The 20,432-nt window shown below is 40.7% G+C and overlaps 1 long non-coding RNA gene across 1 annotated transcript; it reads right to left on the bottom strand.

Moving 5' to 3' along the window:
- Positions 1 to 6,124: 6,124 nt before the first annotated feature.
- LOC110534919 lies at positions 6,125 to 15,239 on the bottom strand. Its single transcript, XR_002475183.2, has 3 exons — positions 15,182 to 15,239; positions 11,230 to 11,336; positions 6,125 to 7,254 (listed from the first exon to the last, which is right to left on the bottom strand). It is a non-coding gene; the product is annotated as an uncharacterized LOC110534919 (long non-coding RNA).
- Between the last annotated feature and the right edge of the window lie 5,193 nt (positions 15,240 to 20,432).

Below are 20,432 nucleotides of genomic sequence, written 5' to 3'. Positions count from 1 at the left end.
GCCCCTTGGGTGCTGCCATGGAGTTACATTAGAAGTGCCCATCCAAGAAGTCTCAAGGTCATTGGCTACAGATAAAATTACGTCAAATAACGTTATATCTACAGTAGATTTGACTGGACTGATCATGTCAACATCATACCTTCAAAATCTTAGCTTGCAAGCTAGCAGTCGTCATCATGAATCAACTCAACAATCTACTGGCAAATCTTTTTCAATCCTTGTCATATGAAAATAAATAATTAAGAGAAATTATAGATAAAACAAATCGGTGCTCATCGGCCATTGGACATAAACATTACACCACGAGTTTGAAATCGCAAACTCAACAATGAGTGGTTTGGAGTCATTGGTTAAATGGGTTTAAGGGTCTCTTTTCCAAGCTTAAAATGATAAACATTCAACATTGGCCATGCTGTCAATCCAGCATGACTTCTGCCGTGTTCAAGACAACTGGGAACTCAGACAAAAACGAGCTCTGACTGGGAAAATACATTTTGAACAGTGATCCAACTCGGAATTGCAAGTCGGGAACTCTGGTCTCTTCTAGAGCTCTAACCTGAAGATCACTGACGTCCTCAAGATTCAACCTTGTTTTTTTCAGAGTTCCCAGTTATCTTGAAAGCACAATAAATCCAGAAAATGCCAGACTTTGATGAAAGTTTGATGACAATTTTTTGATGACAATTTGCCTGCGAAAAACTGATGCGCCACCTTCCTGTTCAAGTGAGCACAGCACAACAAGGTGAGTCCAAAAATGTATTGTATGCTGCTGCATAAATTATGTAATATGCCAGGGAGATATGTATATTGTAGCTAAGAAAGTAATACTAAGTGTATGTTGTGTAGTAAGCTGTTAGTAGCCCATGTGCCTTACCCTAATGATTAGGTTCATTTCCCACCACATAATTTAGCCTACTGTTCTCACTTGGTGGTGCACATGTAGCCTATAATCTATTGTAAGAGCTTTCATTGTCTACTTATCTGCCCCCTTTATTTATCCTATGGTTCTGACTTGGTGTACAGGGAGAACTGTAAGAATGGCCCATGTTCTGAATTCTGTCGCTGTACATTTCAAAAGTGCTGAACAAATAGTTATATTGACTACGTCTGTCCTAGCTTGCTCATTTATGTCTTAATCCAAATGACAGATTGCCTCTTATCCGCTCGTCGTCCCCTTATGCTATAGTTTGTAAATCTCAATTGTCAGTAGAAACCACATTTGTTTAAGCAAGTCAGCCATATCATTAAATGAGACTGAATGAACTGTTTCACTGCCAGACAAGGCTCTGCTGATAGCCAGGTGTAGCAGTGGTAAGGTGTTGGGACTGCTGTTGGGACTCTGCTGTTGGGACAGCTTTATGTAGGCCCTAACAGTTTGTGGTAACTGTTTGTCACCATTATAGTGTAATGAATGTATTATTTAGTGTTGTGTTGTGTAGTGGCTTTGCTGGCATGCATCACAAAATACATTTTGGGAGTCTGCCGCACCAAGATTTACGTGCTAAAATCGCCATTGGATTGGAGAGACAGACATACATGTTCAAGCTCTGCGCAAATCAGACTATTTGGACAAAGACATTTTACAACACATCTCTGAAGTCAGACAACAGCCTATTGTATAAACGTCATGTTATCCATGGGAGATCAGACTGTATAGGGTAGCTAACCCTGTGATGCACATGAACATGTGGCTCACCTCTCTTATGTCAAATAGGCTTTAAAGATGAGCCCTTGTCACCAGCAGATGGGGAGAATAGGCTTTCTTTATGACAGACCTTGGCATCAAGATCAAAGGTTAAATAAGAACCATCTGCCCTGGTAACCTGCCAGCTACAGACCCTAGTCGTTTTAACATGGCGTGCTACTTCAAACACTGCCTGTGCTTTATTACATTTCTTTAGTGCGTTAACCTGGATTTTTTTCAAACATTATTTCCCCCCTGCCTCCCTAGTGAAAGAGCATTCAATCCTCACAAATCCAGGAATAGTTTATTGGGCCACAGATTGAGTATATGAAGCCATAGTAATTTTACAGAGGACACCTCTCCTGCCCTTGTGGTTTCTCAGTAGTGATTTCTAAATAACTGGTCGGCCACAGATGACTGGTGTAAAGAAGATACGTGAATTTGGCTGTTGAATGTGCTCTAGAATTGTCCCCATGCCAGTAAAGCATAAACTGGTGTAATACATTTTAATGCAGTGTGATGGTGGTGCACTACTATATGTAGTAGTGCCGAGCGATTAGTGCTTTTTGAGGTTGGTTCGGTTTCGGTAAGATTATAAAAAAATAATCCAGGATTTCGGTCTTGATAATCTTTTTCGACATTACAATGATTTTAGAGCTTTTTAATGGAAATTCCAAAGGCCAAAATAGTGAACATTCAATCAGGTCCACATTGGGTAGACATAATAATACAATATTTCAGTTGTGTATATTACTTTGTTTTTAAGTGATGACTTTATTATTTTTCATTCCTTAAAAGTAATCATCTCATCTCTGCTCAGACAGTGCTCCCCATACTGTACTGCCTGTACTGTACTGTACTGCCTTTACTGTACTGTACTGCCTTTAGTCATTCTATTTAGCTAGCCTACCTAAGTATGCAGCAGAGCTGTCTGACAAAATAATTTTACTAGTTCTTCAAAGTACGTAGATAAGGCATACTTTCACAAACGGTCTCTGTCCCTCATCGTTGTGTTGTGTGCGGTATGTGTGCATCTAACCAAAAGTAGCAGGCTGTGTATCCATCCGGAGATCTGTATAAAATGACAAGATGCTCATGTCTCTGCCCTAACAATGGGAGTTGTTATCCCAAAGGCAGGAAGGCAGGTCCGAAATAAGACAATATAAATGCAATAGGATTATTTTGGATAGATGTTGTTGAGAGTGAAACCGTGTACAACCTAAAATACCAAATAATGCATGCAGAGCAGATTTTTAAAATTTAACTAGGCAAGTCAGTTAAAATCAATAGTTATTTACAATAACAGCCTACATCGGCCAAATCCTAACGACGCTGGGCCAATTGTGCGCCGCCCTATGGGACTCCCAATCACGACCGGTTGTGATACAGCCTGGAATTGAACCAGGGCCTGTAGTGACACCTCGGAGATGACGCACGGAGATGCAATGCCTCAGACCTCTGCGCCACTCGGGAGCCCCAAGTGTTAGAATTAGGTCAATACACGATAATCAAAATCCAGAAAAGAGCAGTTAAATTCTGCAACCACCTAAAAGGAATCGATTTCCAAACATTCCATAACAAATCCATCACCTACAGAGAGATGAACCTGGAGAAGAGACCCCTAAGCGAGCTGGTCCTGGGGCTCTGTTCACAAACACAAACAGAGCCCCTGGACAGCAATACAATTAGACCCAACCAAATCATGAGAAAACAAAAAGAGAATTACTTTGTCTCTGAACAGAATACCTGACCACTGCGACTGACCCAAAATTAAGGAAATCTTTGACTATGTACAGACTCAGTGAGCATAGCCGTGCTATTGAGAGAGATAAACTCCCATTTCTATTTTGTAATTTGGTATTTTATTAGGATCCCTATCAGCTGTTACAAAAGCAGCAGCTACTCTTCCTGGGGTCCACAAAAAACATGAAACATGACATAATACAGAACATTAATAGACAAGAACAGCTCAAGGACGGAACTTTTTTTAAGGCACACATAGCCTACATACACACAAACTATCTAGGTCAAATAGGGGAGAGGCGTTGTGCCGTGAGGTGGTGCTTTATCTGTTTTTTTGAAACCAGGTTTGCTGTATATTTGAGCAATTTCAGATGGAACAATGTTCCATGCAATATTGTCTCTATATAATACTGTACATTTTCTTGAATTTGTTTTCGATTTGGGGACTGTGAAATACCACAGTGTGCCATCACAGCAGCAAGATTTTTGACCTGTTGCCACAAGAAAAGGGCAACCAGTAAAGAACACCATTGTAAATACAACCCATATTTACGTTTATTTACTTTCCCATTTGTACTTTAACTATTTGCACATTGTTACCATACTGTACATAGCCATAATATGACATTTGGAATGTCTCTATTCCTTTGGAACTTTTGTGAGTGTAAAGTTTACTGTTCATTTTCTATAGTTTATTTAACTTTTGTTTATTATCTATTTCACTTGTCAAAGCAAGTGAAACAGACAAGAAACTAAAGGGAAATAAACACGTAAAATTATAGACATGTCAAATGCTATATTATTGGCAATGTTGTAACAATGTGCAAATAGTTGAAGCATGAAAGGGAAAATAAATAAACAGATAGGTTCTATCCTAATATTCCTGCCAATGCATTCTGCATTTTAAAATTGGAAAACACCAGCAGTAAATTCCACAATCAGTCCTTCTCGCTCAGTAAAGTTATGTATATTATTATAAAGGCAGAAGATGAAAGTACAGTATTTTGTGCTTAAAAACGTAATAAGAGTGGATATACATTTATCTTCATTGAAATATGGTACTTTTTAAGGCTGCATCTGTGGACAATTGCCCAAATGGAATTAGAAAATTCTTCCTCCATGATGTCAGGATTTTCCTGTGATGGATGCGGAATATGATGCATATGCATCATGTGAAATCTGAGACTCTAGTTCCCCTTTCATTTACCCAGTTTCAAAGGGGAATTATTACCATGTTTCTACAATACACACACGCACACACGCACACGCGCACACGCGCACACACACACACACACACACACACACACACACACACACACACACACACACACACACACACACAATCAGTTTAAGGTAACTAAAATAAATGATTATAAACCTTCAGTTTCCATGGCTTTGCATTGAGCAGGTGTCTCTGTAACTTCTATGGCCAAGAAATGCCTGATTCAGATATGGTATAGCTGCACCTGGCTTCAACCTCAATTCTGTCTGCCGATACTGAAATCCCACATGCTGCCTTCCATTATCAAGCCACTTGCAATACCACATGATTTCAATCAACCATATGAAAGGAACCATAGACAATATGGTGACAGGCTACATACCAGTACTATAGACCCCTTTCCAGTACACAACACACTGATGTCATGCAAAGATGCACACGACTATTGGCGGCAGAAAGAAAGCCATCTCCATCTGCGCCCATTCAACATAGCCTAGATGTACGTTTTTATTACTTCTAAACAAAATCACTTTTGGGGTTCTCATACGCTTACAATTCTGTTTTGATTTTTGCTTTAACAGTCGCTAAGATTACATTTGGTTGTGATCTTTGCAAAATAACTATTTTGGATGCAGCAAGTGTTAGCTACAATGCTAACGCTCATTGACATAGGTTGTAGCAAAAGCTAGCCCAAAGAGCCAATTTACTGGTTGAAGTTGAAGTGTTTAATTATAATGCAATTGATTTTAAATGATGACACAAACATTATATTAAGTAGGACATTCATGTTAGCCTTAAAATCCTATTATAATCCAAAAGTTGTGTGAAATGCACTCATAAGGAACATGTAAATAAGAGGCTTTTTTTGCTGCCATTCTATAAGAACTATAGTTCCCCCTGCTGGTAAGGGAATTCTATAACAACAATGTACATGTTCATAGCCAATAGAGGGCAATAGAAACCATATCAATTATGAAAACGTTTTTAAAAGCAATGGAACAATAAGCCTGTAATCAACTATTATTGTTTTGTAATGACAAAATAAGTATACACATTCATATTCTACAGTGGGTGATGCTGTCAGTTTCTAATAATTCAAAATGAGACAAAATGAAACTGCTCTCTGTTTAGTCACAACGACAGTTACAGTACTGTGGGTATATGCATTGTAATGCGTATATTTTGAAAACAGTACTAAATATTTCTCGAAACGGCAATTCTGACCTTTTAGAACCTAATGGGGGGGGTGGGAAAGTTGTCTGACAACATTTTCTTTGTGAATTAATCTGTCATTGATGCATATGGCTTTGTACAATATCCTCCTGACACTAGTCCACATGGTGAAATAGAACTCTCACTCCTCTGTAAAGGCTGCTTTTTTGGACACTCAACCCCACTCTTAAAAACAATGAGGGCAAGAGAAAGTCAGAAGTTGTTGTTGGTGTGCGTGCATGTGTCTGCATGCCTGTGTGTGCCCCAGGAGGCTGCTGAGAGGAGTACGACTCATTATAATGACCGGAACGAATCAAATGGAATGGCATCAAACACTTGTAAACCATGTTTGATATATTTGATACCATTCCACACATTCCACTCCAGCCATTACCAGAAGCCTGTCCTCTCAAATGAATGTGCCACCAACCTCTTGTGGTGTGTGTGTATATATGTGTGTTTGTGTGTGCGTGTGACAGGGTGGGAGGCGTGATGTGAAGGAAGTTTTCTTTGATATAAGCACAGTGTGCTGGGCAGTTCCTCACTCCCCTCCTCACTCCAGCTCAAACACCACAGTTTGTTGTTTCCTTTGTCAAATCAAATCAAAGTTTATTGGTCGCATACACAGATTTGCAGGTGTTATAGCAGTTGCAGCGAAATGCTTATGTTACTAGCTCTAACAGTGTAGTAGAAAGTCACGCAAATAGAATACAATTACACAAATAATCAAAACAGGAAATCAAGAAAAAACTGAACGAGTCCAATTTACAATCTAGAGTAGAGTGAACATGTGTTAGTATCCAGAATACAAATACGTAGTGTGTGTATAGGCAGTATATCATTTGGAAAGGCACAGTAGTAGGTATATTAGGATGAGCTATGTTGAGAATACAGTATATACTGTAAATACACAGTATATAAACAGAATATGAGGTGACCAGCATTCAATGACTCTATATACTGTACATGAGGCATTAGTATCAAGGTGCAGGGCAGAGTACCGGGCAGGTAGCCGACTAGTGATGGCAGTTCTTGGTCTCGGCTCTGATACACCTGTACTGTCTCCGTCTGCTAGATGCTAGCAGGGAGAACAGACCGTGGCTCGGGTGCCTGAGGTCCTTGATGATGATCGAGGCCTTCCTTTGACACCGTTTGCTGTAAATATCTCTATGTCTTTGTGCTCCGTAGTACATCACAGCGGTATCAGCTGTCTGGAAGACCACAAACCAGATCCCGGAGAGATGTGTACATATTTACCACTGATAGCTTCATGAACACTAAGGCCATGTGTGGGGCCATGCACTCAGAACAAAATGGTACTGTTCGGGCTTGCTTCAACCTCAGGGCCAGCATCGTACATCAGAGCCAGGCAGGTCAGGATTCCGGTTCTGCACTGGGAAGAAATTCAAAGATAGAGATGTGCTTTAGTTTAGACAGACTCCACATCACATTCCCAGAAGGCCACAATACAGGCACATTGTAACAATGTTCGTCTGAGGAAGCAGGAGTAGACCAAAGCGCAGCATGGTACGTGTTCATATTTCCTTTAATTAACTGAACACTAAATACAAAAGAACAAGAGAATACATGAGAACCGAAACAGTCCCGTATGGTGCAAACACTGAAACGGAAAACAACTACCCACAACCCATAGTGCGAAAACAGGCTGCCTAAGTATGGTTTTCATTCAAAGACAACGATTGACAGCTGCCTCTGATTGGGAACCATACCAGGCCAAACACCTAGAAATATAACACATAGAACCAAAACATAGAATGCCCACCCCAACTCACACCCTGACCAAAAACATAAAAAATTAACTAAGGTCAGGACGTGACACACATAATGGCCATGCCAAGTCTAGGACCAAAAGGCTCCTCAACAGCTTCTACTCCCAAGACATAAGACTGCTGAACAATTCATAAAATCGCCACCCCAATTCATAAAATGACCCCTCCCTCCCTTTTGTAGCCTAGTGGTTAGAGCGTTGTACTAGTAACCAGAAGGTTGTAAGTTCAAATCCCCGAGCTGACAAGGTACAAATCTGTCATTCTGCCCCTGAACAGGCAGCTAACCCACTGTTCCTAGGCTGTCATTGAAAATAAGAATTTGTTCTTAACTGACTTGCATAGTTAAATAAAGATAAAATAAAATTATCTATGCATAGTCACTTTACTCCCATCTACATGTACAGATTACCTCAACTAGCCTGTACCCCTGCACACTGACTCTGTACTGGGGCCCACTGAATATAGCCTCGTTATTCTTATTGTTACTTTTTATTATGACTTTTTGTTTTAGTCAACTTGGTAAATATTTTCTTCTTCATGAACTGCACTGTTGGTTAAGGGCTTGTAAGTAAGCATTTCATGGTAAAGTCTACACTTGTTGTATTCGGCGCATGTGACAAATAAAGTTTGATTTGATGTACTATCATTAGGCATTTTATCAATCCCTGAGCCTTGGACTGAGGACAAGGGGGATAATGAGATGGTAATTATCTGCTTAGGGGTTGGGTTAAATGTGGAAGACACATTTCAGTTGAATACATTCAGTTGGACAACTGACTAGGTATCCCCCTTTCCCTTTCCATTTCAATTGCTGAGTAAAAGCTTAGTATAGATTAAACTCAACCTGGCACCCTCTAGCTGCACTAGTCAATATGTTTGAGTGGATTAGATTTAGAGGTGCTTTCTCTATAAAGAGGTTACTATGGTTGTTTTTATTTCTTTATAGATGACTGCCATATCAAACAATGACAGCGACAATGATGTAGTGGTTTTACGCCTCCACCATTGTCAGATGTGGTGTTGTGTTACATCTTTTGTTGTTGGGGAATAAAGAGTAAACCCACTGGGCATAGATGTCTATTCCATGTTGGTTCAATGTAATTTCATTGAAATGATGTGGGAACAACGTTTATTCAACCAGCGTGTGCCCAGTGGGAAGGCGAAGTCATTACCATTAGATATGTCATCTAACCTAGATTATACACATACTTGAGCCACAGGAGGCTGCTGAGGGGAGGATGACTCAATAATGGCCAGAATGGAGCAAATGGAATGGCATCAAACACGGAAAGGATGTGTTTATGTATTTGATACCCTTCCACTTATTCCTCTCCAGCCATTACCGCTAGCCCATTCTCTCCAATTAAGGTGCCACCAACCTCCTCTGTTGAGAATACTTGCGGGTGAACACACTTCTTTATTTATGCATACGACTCCAGATGAAAGACGGCCTATGTTTTGATTCACCATATTACCATTGATTGTCGCTCAGGGCTCATTGGTTTCTGTGGCGACATGGTTAGTGGGTTGGTGATGATGGAAGACTGTGGGTGTTTTGTTGCAGCATCCTGCCGTCAGTGTGGCTGTCGAACTCCCTCTCTCAGGAAGTTGCTCTTAAAGACTCAAGGGTCTCACTCATAACAAACCTCGGGCCCACACACAACCACCCATAACCAAATTACTGGACAAACAAGTAAATATTTATTGGGTAAATAATGGACAAAAACCAAAATAGAAAATGTCAATAGCAGTGAATCGGATCAGTGGACAATCAAAAACTTTCCCACGTCACTGAGAACATCCAGTCAATAGATATATCGAGAACATTCAGTCCTCTAATGTTTGTCAAAAAGCTTTGGGTTACAGCAGAGCATTGATGGAGAAATCATGGGAGACATTCATTGGTTATTTGCCCCCTGTGTGTCAGAAGGACACGGATTGAGTGTAATGGAGAGGGTGACTGCCTGAGTAACCCATCCCCCGAGAAGAAGACTCATGAATGTCCTATGCGTGCATATCAACAGTATTCTGCTTCTCAATTAGAATAATACACTGCCTCTCCCAAGAGCTCCAATGATCAGTTTCAAACTCCAAGGTCAGGGGTCAGCCACCACTACCTGGCATAATGCTAGTATCAGTCTCAGCCCAGCTCCTGATTACTGTCTAAGCTGCCACAGAGGTTTGTGTTTCCAGAGGTCCCTCAGAAGCTGATCCTGATTCAGTCCTTAAATACTCCTGAAGGCTAAGGGGATGGCGTGGGTACTGAAAGTAGAGGAGTTCAAACTTGCTGAACTGTGAGGTAAGATAACACTTCCTTTGGCAGGCTTAGATGGCCTTGGTATGTTTGGAGAGCTGGCGTAACGTGATAGGCCAGAATGCTGAGCCATGGAGTGAATCACCTCAGGCCCTTATACTCTGAGGGCCAAAGCTCTCAGTCTCTGCCTGTTTGATTTGTGATGGCTCCAGGTCTCAGGTGATAACAACGCACCTGTGAAAATGCTAGTGTGATCCACATAAGACCCTACACTAAAATATCTGAGATGAAATATGCTACTCAGAAATGTACTGTATCTGAGAAACTAGATGTATATTTATCAACAGTTAACATGTATGGACAAGTGCATACAATCACAGTGGTAGTGTAAACCTATATATCATTCGTAAAATTTGTAACATACTGTGTGGAGGGCCCCATGAAAAATGCCTACCTTACTCTTGGCAAAATTAATCATTTGCCAGGCTGTTTCTCGATAGACCAACAGCCATAGTACCTGGAGCCAACATCTAGTTATTACAGTTGTGGGAATTGTTAGATGGATGCCAGTGCACAGAAGATTTATAAAATTGTATGTATGATTGCAGAAAAGCTCTAATCAAAATTCAAAACGGAATGTTTTGCACTTTGTAATAATGCAGATTCTATAAACTAGACAATCTGATGCATTGTATTTAATGTGAAGTATCAGCCATCATGACTGACAACATTACTTATTCCATCTCCAACAAGGATTTATGACATTTCATAAAAAACAACTCCAATGACAAGCTGACTTCCTCTGTAACTAAAAAAGGCCAACAATAACCATCTCGTGGTCTTCTATTAATGATAGCTTTCATCATACTTTCTATGTTGGTCGATGGCAGGCGGTTGTCACTTAAATGATTTGATAATGATAGTGTTCCGCCTGCCAACCACAACATGGGCAGCCATTGTTTTAGTTTTTTATCCAGTGCTGCACCCCACCCAGTGCCATTCTATAAATGGGAAAGGATGCTGAATAATAGAGCTACCCTTTTCTTTGCTGTGGTGAAGCAAGGAAAAACTAACTCAACATTCACATTCATTCCCTCAATCGGAAATAGTATCACATAATGTACAACTCAGTACAGTCAAGCTAGAACACATTAGATTATATACTTGAATTTACAGTAACTGTGTAATAAAATGCCTATAGTAATGAAATAATTTACTAACATATTGAAACATGAATTCATTGGAGTTTGTATATGCCTACACAGCATTTGCATGTTTGAGGAAAAATGAAAATCCCTTTAGAACTATCCCAGTACATTCTTACTTTCATTTTGCTGTTCCCGGATCATCATCGACATGCCTTTAAACAAACACTCAACAGGCTTAGCAGATAAGGCTCCTTGCAACTCAGCACATTCTCTCTGACAGGACCTGGAATAACAGAGTTGAAGGGTCAGGGGTCAGGATGAGTAATGCCTGGCAGGTAGAGGGGACTTAGGGTGAATTACATCATAAGAGGAGCCACTCATCTGCCCTAAACTGTAATTCATTAACCCTCCTAGAATTTTATCAGTTCTTCCCACTGTCTGGAGTGGACTAATGACCTGGGTCACGCAACACAACCCTGTGCCATTAAGAATTATGTCGCTGCACACTGAGATAACCTGCCCTAAATAAACCGTCAGGGTACAAATTCCAAGAGCGGCCCTATGATAGAGACCATATTTCACTCAAAACAGAAGTGAAAGAGTGGACACTTTAGAAAGAGAAAAGGTCTGAGCTTTTATAGTCTTTCTTTTCTCTAAAATATTATGATTTCCAATCATTCTTAATTAATATAAGGCCATTGTAACTTACTGTTTTATACAGTGGTGCAAAGTTAAAATAGTTTAAAGTACTACTTAATAAATATCTGTCATTCTGAAGTTTGAGGCCGTCTTAATAACTCCGGAGACACCATGACATATAAAAATAAGCATTTGCGGAAACTAAAAGGCTAAATGTGAAATTAGAGGCAACTAAACATAAAAATAAAAATCTTCAGAAATAAATAAATAGCTAATTGACGCAGTTATTGGCTAAGAAAAACAATTTGATCTCTTTGAGCCATTAGATGGCAGTAACAGTCTTTCCTTGCTGAACTAGGCTTTCTTCTTATTCATTGACAGGGTAGGCTCTGGACTTCTGTATGTGCTGCTACACCACGTCATATTGGTTTGTGGGTTTTTGAACAGAATGTCAGCATAAATCCATTTCTTTTTTTGAACTCAGCTTCATTGGATGTGAAAAAGCAAGTACATTTGACACGTCAACAGAATATGAGAAACTGCATTTCTTGTCTCATATGACTAATGTGCCAGCACAAAATTCACAGTGTCTCACCACCACCCAGCCAACACAGAATAATGACACAGTCCTTCTCTGGAAAAATGGAAAACAGAGGCTGAGCCGTTTAACATTTTGAGTGCAATGGTTGGAGGACAAGCTCAAAATAAAGAAAAGAAAAGCACATTTCCTTTCAATTCACTGAAAATAATGCCCTACTGGCTTTATCTATGGCCTAAAAGACTTGAGAAAATCACATAACACCATAATACAGTAAATGCACTTTAGAGAGAGTCTACGTGTATGGCAAACAGGGCAGTGTTTTGCAGAGTAGTTAGTATTGAAATAGCAAAGCCTGCAGCTACAGCACCAAGTCTGTACCATTAGCTCAGTCAGAGCAGCCTCCATTACACGGCTCTGAAACACAATAAGAACATAGAACGGGGGTTTCACACGAAACACCGCCCTCTTTGAGGTCTTTGAAATGTAACTGTGGCACGGTGCCCACAAGAAAAAAATTCTATAGTACAGTGCCTTACAAAAGTATTCATCCCCATTGCCGTTGTTTTATTTTGTTGCATTACAACCTGTACTTTAAATAGATTTTTATTTGGATTTCATGTAATGGACATGCAAAAAATAGTCCAAATTGGTGGAGTGAAATTTTAAAAATAACATGTTTTTAAAAAATGTTTTAAAAAAAATAAAAAATGGAAACATGGTGCGTGCATATGTATTCACCCCCTTTGCTAAGAAGCCACCTAAATAAGATAAATAAATATAAATATATATCAGCAACTTTGAACAACCCACGGTGCACCATTAAATCCCTTATTTAAAAAATGGAAAGAATATGGCACCACAACAAAGAGAGGGCATTAATCAGAGAGGCAACAAAGAGACCAAAGATAACCCTGAAGGAGCTGCAAAGCTCCACAGCGGAGATTGGAGTATCTGTCCATACGACCACTTTAAAACATACACTCCACAGAGTTGGAATTTACGGAAGAGTGGACAGACAAAAGCCATTGCTTAAAGAACAAAATAAGCAAACACGTTTGGTTTTCGCCAAAAGGTATGTGGGAGACTCCCCAAACATATGGAAGAAGGTACTCTGGTCAGATGAGACTAAAATGTAGCTTTTTGGCCATCAAAGAAATCGCTATGTCTGGTGCAAACCCAACACTTCTCATCACCACGAGAACACCATCCCCACAGTGAAGCATGGTGGTGGCAGCATCATGCTGTGGGGATGTTTTTCATCGGCAGGGACTGGGAAACTGGTCAGAATTGAAGGAATGATGGATGGTACTAAATATAGGGAAAATCTTGAGGGAAATCTGTTTCAGTCTTCTAGAGATTTAAGACGGGGACGGAGGTTTACCTTCCAGCAGGACAATGGCCCTAAGCACACTGCTAAAACAACACTTGAGTGGTTTAAGGGGAAACAGTTAAATATCTAGAATGGCCTAGTCAAAGCCTCAAGATTTTCCCTATATTTAGTACCATCCATCATTCCTTCAATTCTGACCAGTTTCCCAGTCCCTGCCGTTGAAAAACATCCCCACAGCATGATGCTGCCAACACCATGCTTCACCGTAGGGATGGTGTCATGTTTCCTCCAGACATGAGGCATGTCATTCAGGCCAAAGAGTTCAATCTTGGTTTCATCAGAACAGATAATCTTGTTTCTCATGGTCTGAGTCCGTTAGGTGCCTTTTGGCAAACTCCAAGCGGGCCGTCAAAAGCCTTTTACTGAGGAGTGGCTTTCTGTCTGGCCACTCTACCATAAATGCCTGATTAGTGGAGTGCTGTAGAGATGGTTGTTCTTCTGGAAGGTTATTCCATCTCCACAGAGGAACTCTGGAGCTCTGTCAGAGTGCCCATTGGGTTCTTGGTCACCTCCCTGGCCAAGGCCCTTCTCCCCAGATTGCTCAGTTTGGTTGGGTGGCCAGCTCTAGGAAGAGTCTTGGTGGTTCCAAACTTCTTCCATTTAATAAAGATGGAAGCCACTGTGTTCTTGGGGACCTTCAATGCTGCAGACATTTTTTGGTACCCTTCCCCAGATCTGTGCCTCGACACAATCCTGTCTCTGAGGTCTACGAACAATTCCATGGACCTCATGGCTTGGTTTTTGCTCTGACGTGCACTGTCAAATGTGGAACCTTATATAGACTGGTGTGTGCCTTTCCAAATCATGTCCAATCAATTGAATTTACCACAGGTGGACTGTTTCTAAAAACACATTTTCACTCTGTCATTATGGGTTATTTTGTGTAGATTGGTGAGGAAAACATGTTATATATTACATTTTAGAATAAGGCTGTAATGAAAGAAAATCTGGAAAAAGGGAAGGGGTCTTAATACTTTCGGAATACACTGTATGGGTGGCACAAATTGCGATATGGGGAATGGGAGTGGGAAGGGTATATGCAAATTAAATACTTTATATTATTTACTATAGTTAAAAGGTAGTGTTTTTGCGGACCTTACTGTAATTTTACTAGTTTTTTCCCCCTATAGTATTCTACAATATACTACAATATTTAGGTCTGAAAGAAATGTGCATTTGTAAGTGTAATTCCCCTTTAATTGCGCATCTGGCCCTTTAATTGTGCATCTAGCAAGTGAGAAATGTGCTGTCTAATGTGCCGGTCTAGCGATTGTTCTGTACTGCTGCTACTCGTTTCATGGAAATGTTTGCAAATACCAAATAATAGATACAAATTATATTCTTACTCATGATATTCTTCTGCCAGGTAAGCCTACTTTGCAGTTAACATTTAATTGAGAAGGTTTTGGAAAAAGTATTTCTGTCAACCCATAAGATGGTTATCACACACGGTTACACACGGTGTGATTGACAAACGCGCACACCACACAAACAGACATAGTCAATATTGCTGGAAATTAACTTGCAGATATTGGGTGTTTCTCAATATGCATATTACCGTGCTCCACACTCTCATGCTCCAAATGCATTTTCCGAGGACGTTCTCTTGAGTATGCTCTTCTGAGTATGAGAGTGTGGAAAACGCTTAACACATTTAATTTGAGAAGCACTTGCACTCCCCCTACTGTATTACCTTATACTGCATCTCCCATTCACTGAACCTTCGTCCAGTCAGGACAATGGCAAAAATAGAAACTAAACAAGATATACACAAACTAAATGTTTTACTTCATAACTATCAGCTTACTATATGTGAATCTTAATAATGCAGCTAACCAGACAGTATAAAAGGCCAAAATGACCTAAAACCAATGTTATCCAAGGTCGATGTCAATTCTTTGTGGGTAGCTAGCTAACAATTATTTGTGGCTATCTGGCTAGCTAACAATAGTAGCTAGCCAGTTAGCTCTATTGACTTACGACCTACACACACACACTACAGTGGGTATTGTAGGCAGGTAACCATGCCAAAATGAACACAGCATGTATTTATTAATGTATCAAGATAAATTGTAGTCAGGCAACAAATGAGATGTGAATAGGCAAAATGTAATTCTGAAGTCGAAGTGTATATTCTCTCGCTTCAGCTCAAATAATGGCCGCCATTGATTTCAAGACATTTTTTAGGTGGTTGTGTCAAATTGATTAGCATACTTTCCGTTGAAGCTTGCATCGATGCTTCAAAATATGTAAAAATGGAGTACGCATTTGAGAAGTGCCCTACGTACTCCGTTTCGCATACTTTAATTTGGACTCATACTCCGACCCTGTCGTTCTCCAATTTGCATGCTTGGAGCCCCGTAGTATGCATTTTAAGAAACACCCAATGTGTTGATTAGATAGTAGTTGGGAGCTTGTGGTTTCTGATACTTGTGAGATTTGTTTATGACAGTTTTCGGTGCAACACTTGAAAATGGAATGTACTTTCAGAATTGTTTGGCGACCTAGTCATAGGTGTGCTGCAAGCCACTGGTACCTCACGATTTACCTTTTAGAGACCCATGTTCTATAGTAAGTACTACATATGATCGAGGGATACTACAGTGTGTAGTATAATATACTACAGTTAACTACAGAATTATATAGTAAGTACTGTAGTATTCTATAGTAAACTGTAGTATTTTTTCATGTGGGTGGGCTCAACGTGGCTTCCTCAGCAGTTACATGTGCCAGGCAGCCTCTCCAAGCTGAGGGCCAGGAAGTGTATGGGAAATGCTAATGAGCTGTCCACACAAGGCTGGCCAGGGACATGAGACACACACACACACATCGGGAGAGACTCTCTCTGGCATGGCTTCCTTCGATTGTGTTTGATGAGGCTCTCTCAGAAGCACACATTCCTCTTTCATGCCTTCATCTGAGTATGGAGCTTATTGGTGATGAAACAGATTACATCCCTGTGACAAACTTGATTCATCAAATAAGGATGTGGTAAAATGTGAGCCTTTATGTCCGGTGTGTGCGTACTGGTAGCAAAGTTAGGTGCAGAGAGTTGTGAACAGGCGCACACTTTATTGAGGCAGGAGTAACCAACAGACGGATGCAACTGCGTCAAAACCTCCAGCCCATAGACAAAAGTGCAAAACGAGCAAAACAGTCACAATAATTTGTTTAACAATAAACATCTTCGTGAACAACATGGTATAAGCAAACCAGTCTGGCGCGTCACAAATTAACACGTAACACAAACAATTTCACACAAAGACATGAGCGGGAACAGAGGAATAAATACATGCAGTGTGATTGGGGAATGAAAACCAGGTGTGCAGGGAACAAGACAAAACAAAGGGATCAATGAAAAATGGAGCGGCGATGGCTAGAAAGCCGGTGACGTCGACCGCTGAACGCCGCCTGAACAAGGAGAGGAGCAGACTTCGGCGGAAGTCGTGACACTTTAAGACGTGAGACTTGTGGAATATGATAAAAATATTTTCAGCAATAAGAGTATGGATTATTCAAAACTTGAAAATAATTAAGAAAAAGCCAGATTCATCTAGTAACCCTGCACAAAGCAAAACCAATATAAATATTGTAAAAAGTAAAATCAGCATCTTTCAGTAAAACTATCAATAAACTATTTTTGTACTCTTCTTGCTTCAGGGCTGAGCTCCTCATTAGCAGGCAAAGATCCATGGTTATAGAGATGCTCTAAAAAGCCTTGTATTATTCATTAAGCTTTCCCAGGTGTTACTCCACATGCGTACATTGAACTGTTTAAGTAAGGATAAAGGCTAAATGATCAAACCAACCTTCACTTTCATTACACATTGGCAGTATTATTGGTTCTGCTATCCTCCATGTGCACAGCCATGTAAGTTAATTAAGATTTACAACCACTGGTTCAGGTACAAACAAAAATAAAAACTACCTCGGATAGTTAACTGCTTTGTTAGAAAATACAGGGAACCCAGAAAACTGCTGCCTACAACTGCAGAATTCCCCTAGATCCTTTTCCAAATGGAACATTTTTCTGTTTGATATTATCACTGATCTCAGAGCTGTTGGAGTCTCCAGGGAGGGCTCTGTGGTGACACTAGTGATTTCAGGCCTATTTGCTTTGAGCCTTACAAATGGGAGGGCTAGTGGGCTGCTCTCCTTGGGATTTAGAGCCAGTAGGCAGAACTAGAGGGCTGTCTTTGTGATTACAGCAACCAAACAAACAGTTTATTTTGTGACCATTAGGCCTCATTATACTGTGCTTACATTTAATTATGGTCTCATAATTGCTTACTTCTACATCGGACACTACTGCATCTTGTTGATGTTCAGTGCAATGATATTACTAAGAAAGGCAAACTTTTCCACAGGTGGGGAATACCTTTATTCATATGTATCAGAGCAAATGCCAAAAGAATATGAAAGCTGAGCTTAAGGACATTTTGCAATGACATTTAAACTCAATGGCAAAAAAAAACGTTGCTTCCATGTGCATCCTGTTTAAAGAGAACTAGACCAGAGGCATGCATTTCTTGTCAGGGTGAGGTCAGCCCTCTATATACACTGGGTTTGTGTTTGTGGATATTTATATTGCCTCAGAGAGGGTAAAGTTGGACACCCATAGGCTCTTGCAGACTGTGACAAATTCAATTTTGATCTAAAAAGTCTTCCTGAAATCAAAGTCCATGAATAGATTTGACTTATATGTCATGTTGTCAATGTAAATCTTAATCATGTCAGTCATGTCATGAATTTAAAACCACTCCCAGTCTCCTATTGGTCCAGGCTCCATTACTCAGCTCACAACCTTCAGGATGTCCACGTTCTCATATCTGCTGTTTAGTTTTGCCATAGAAGGAAACACCTGCTACCAGTACAGACGTAGGATCTTAATTTGAGCCAGTTTGCTATAGCAGGAAAATAATCCTGCAGCAACAGGAAATGTGAATTATTATGTGGATTATAATTAACAGTGGGAATTACAAACTTCAGAAGCCTTTTTAAGCCTCAGTTCTCCTGCAATATGGTGAACAAATTAAGATCCTATGTCTGTATGTAGTGGAGGCAGGTCAGACAGGACGGGTGAGTCAGTCAGGCTGTGGCCTGCTCAGCTCCATGCTGTAGATGTGGCTGTGGGAGACAGGCCTCCTGCTCCTCTCCCAGACGCTGCACTGCTGAGGAGACACCTGCAGCCACATCACAGTCAGGACCTGTCACAGCCAATGATGGGTGACATTTGGCAGAGAAGGATCATGCAATGGTGCTGTCTCTGAAAGTCATTGTGTCCTCTTTTCTCTCCTCCGCCTACACATATGTTCACACGCATGCGCGGCCACACACGCCCACGGACGGACATGCACACGCAGACACACTTGAACATTGTTTTTTCATTTGGATGAGTCATGTTCAGTTTCCATAGCTGAGTGGATGCTCAATGTCTCTCCTTTCCCTGTTGGACCTGACCTAAACATCAGGCCCTTTGTAAGGAGAAGAGGACTATTCCTTCTGGGCTGTCAGAGTGTGTGTGGCCATGGCTTGGTTTAAAAAGAGCCTTTAATAATTTGTCCCTGTTTGCCAGGTTCGATTTATCCCTGTGGCAGGTTTCTTGAACCCGACTCCTCATGCTCTCACGTAAGATATCCAGCACTTTAAAAACCAGGAGCCTCGTTTCTTGCCAAGACCAAATCCTGAACATGACCAGGCCGCCGCAACCAACTCCACTGTGAAACCACTGTACCTTGGAGACGTGTAACACTAGCCAACATGTTCACTTTAAGTGCATTTCACTTCAACAGGGCCTGTTAGCGCATGTAAAAGAGTAGTCCTAGGGAATAGGTGCTCATGAAAGCCAGTATAATTTTTCATTTGGTCCAACTACGATGAGTGATTCATAGGAACTGCCACCCCCCCAAAAAAAATATTTTAACACCTTTTGTTTTTACAGATGTTGAGTGTGAAAACACCAGCAAAAAATTGTTTATTTATCTTTCTGCCAATATACAGTACGATATTTATTGATTTGAAAGTAGAAAGAGGGGTCTTAGCTTGATGAAACATTGGTCCAGAATATAAGGCTGGTTCATGGATCATTTGCAATGGTCTGGGTGCCCGTTGGCTCCACCGTTGGCTCTCATGACATATTTCTGAGGTCATTAAAAGTCAGTGGAGCAAGATCAGGATTCGGGATGGAGCCACCAGCTGGAATGTCGGCATCACCAAGGCCAATAAACACAGATTGTCTTTCAGAGTGTGGACTCTTTATTTGCTTTGATTGCTAAGGCCAAACTAATAACTTTGTGTAATGTAAGCAGTCAGGAACTGGAGGGTAATTAGAAAAGGTCTGCTTCTGCCTGTTAGATTTCTAGCACAACACTTGGGCCCTTAGTCTTTGGACTTTTGGCTGGGGGAATCTTGAGACCTTATACGTATCTAGAGAAGAAACAACATTGGGGGGGGGGGGGGGGGGGGGGGGGGGACGACGACGACTTGATGTTGTCACGACTCACAAGTGTTTGTTTAATAGCTTGGGGATAGAGTTGTTTATTTTAACCCGGGCTACAAGTCTTGCCATACTCTTGCACAATGATACTCTCTTTCGGCTTGGGGAGAAGTGTGTGCATTGAAATGGTCCTAGCAGAGTTTTGGACAGAAAGCCAAAGGCACTTTCTAATGATACAAAGACATCATTATGGGTAGGAGTTGTGCACGGTCACCCAGTACTAAGCACCCCTGTGTTTCTGCACTGCAACAGACATTGTGGAGGAAGTTGGTTTTTTAATCCACTGAGCAAAAAGCACATCTTCCAAGTTTTC

This window comes from Oncorhynchus mykiss, chromosome 10, assembly GCF_013265735.2.
Source record: "Oncorhynchus mykiss isolate Arlee chromosome 10, USDA_OmykA_1.1, whole genome shotgun sequence".
NCBI classification, from domain to species: Eukaryota; Metazoa; Chordata; class Actinopteri; order Salmoniformes; family Salmonidae; genus Oncorhynchus; species Oncorhynchus mykiss.
This window is presented reverse-complemented; position numbering and strand designations above follow the sequence as displayed.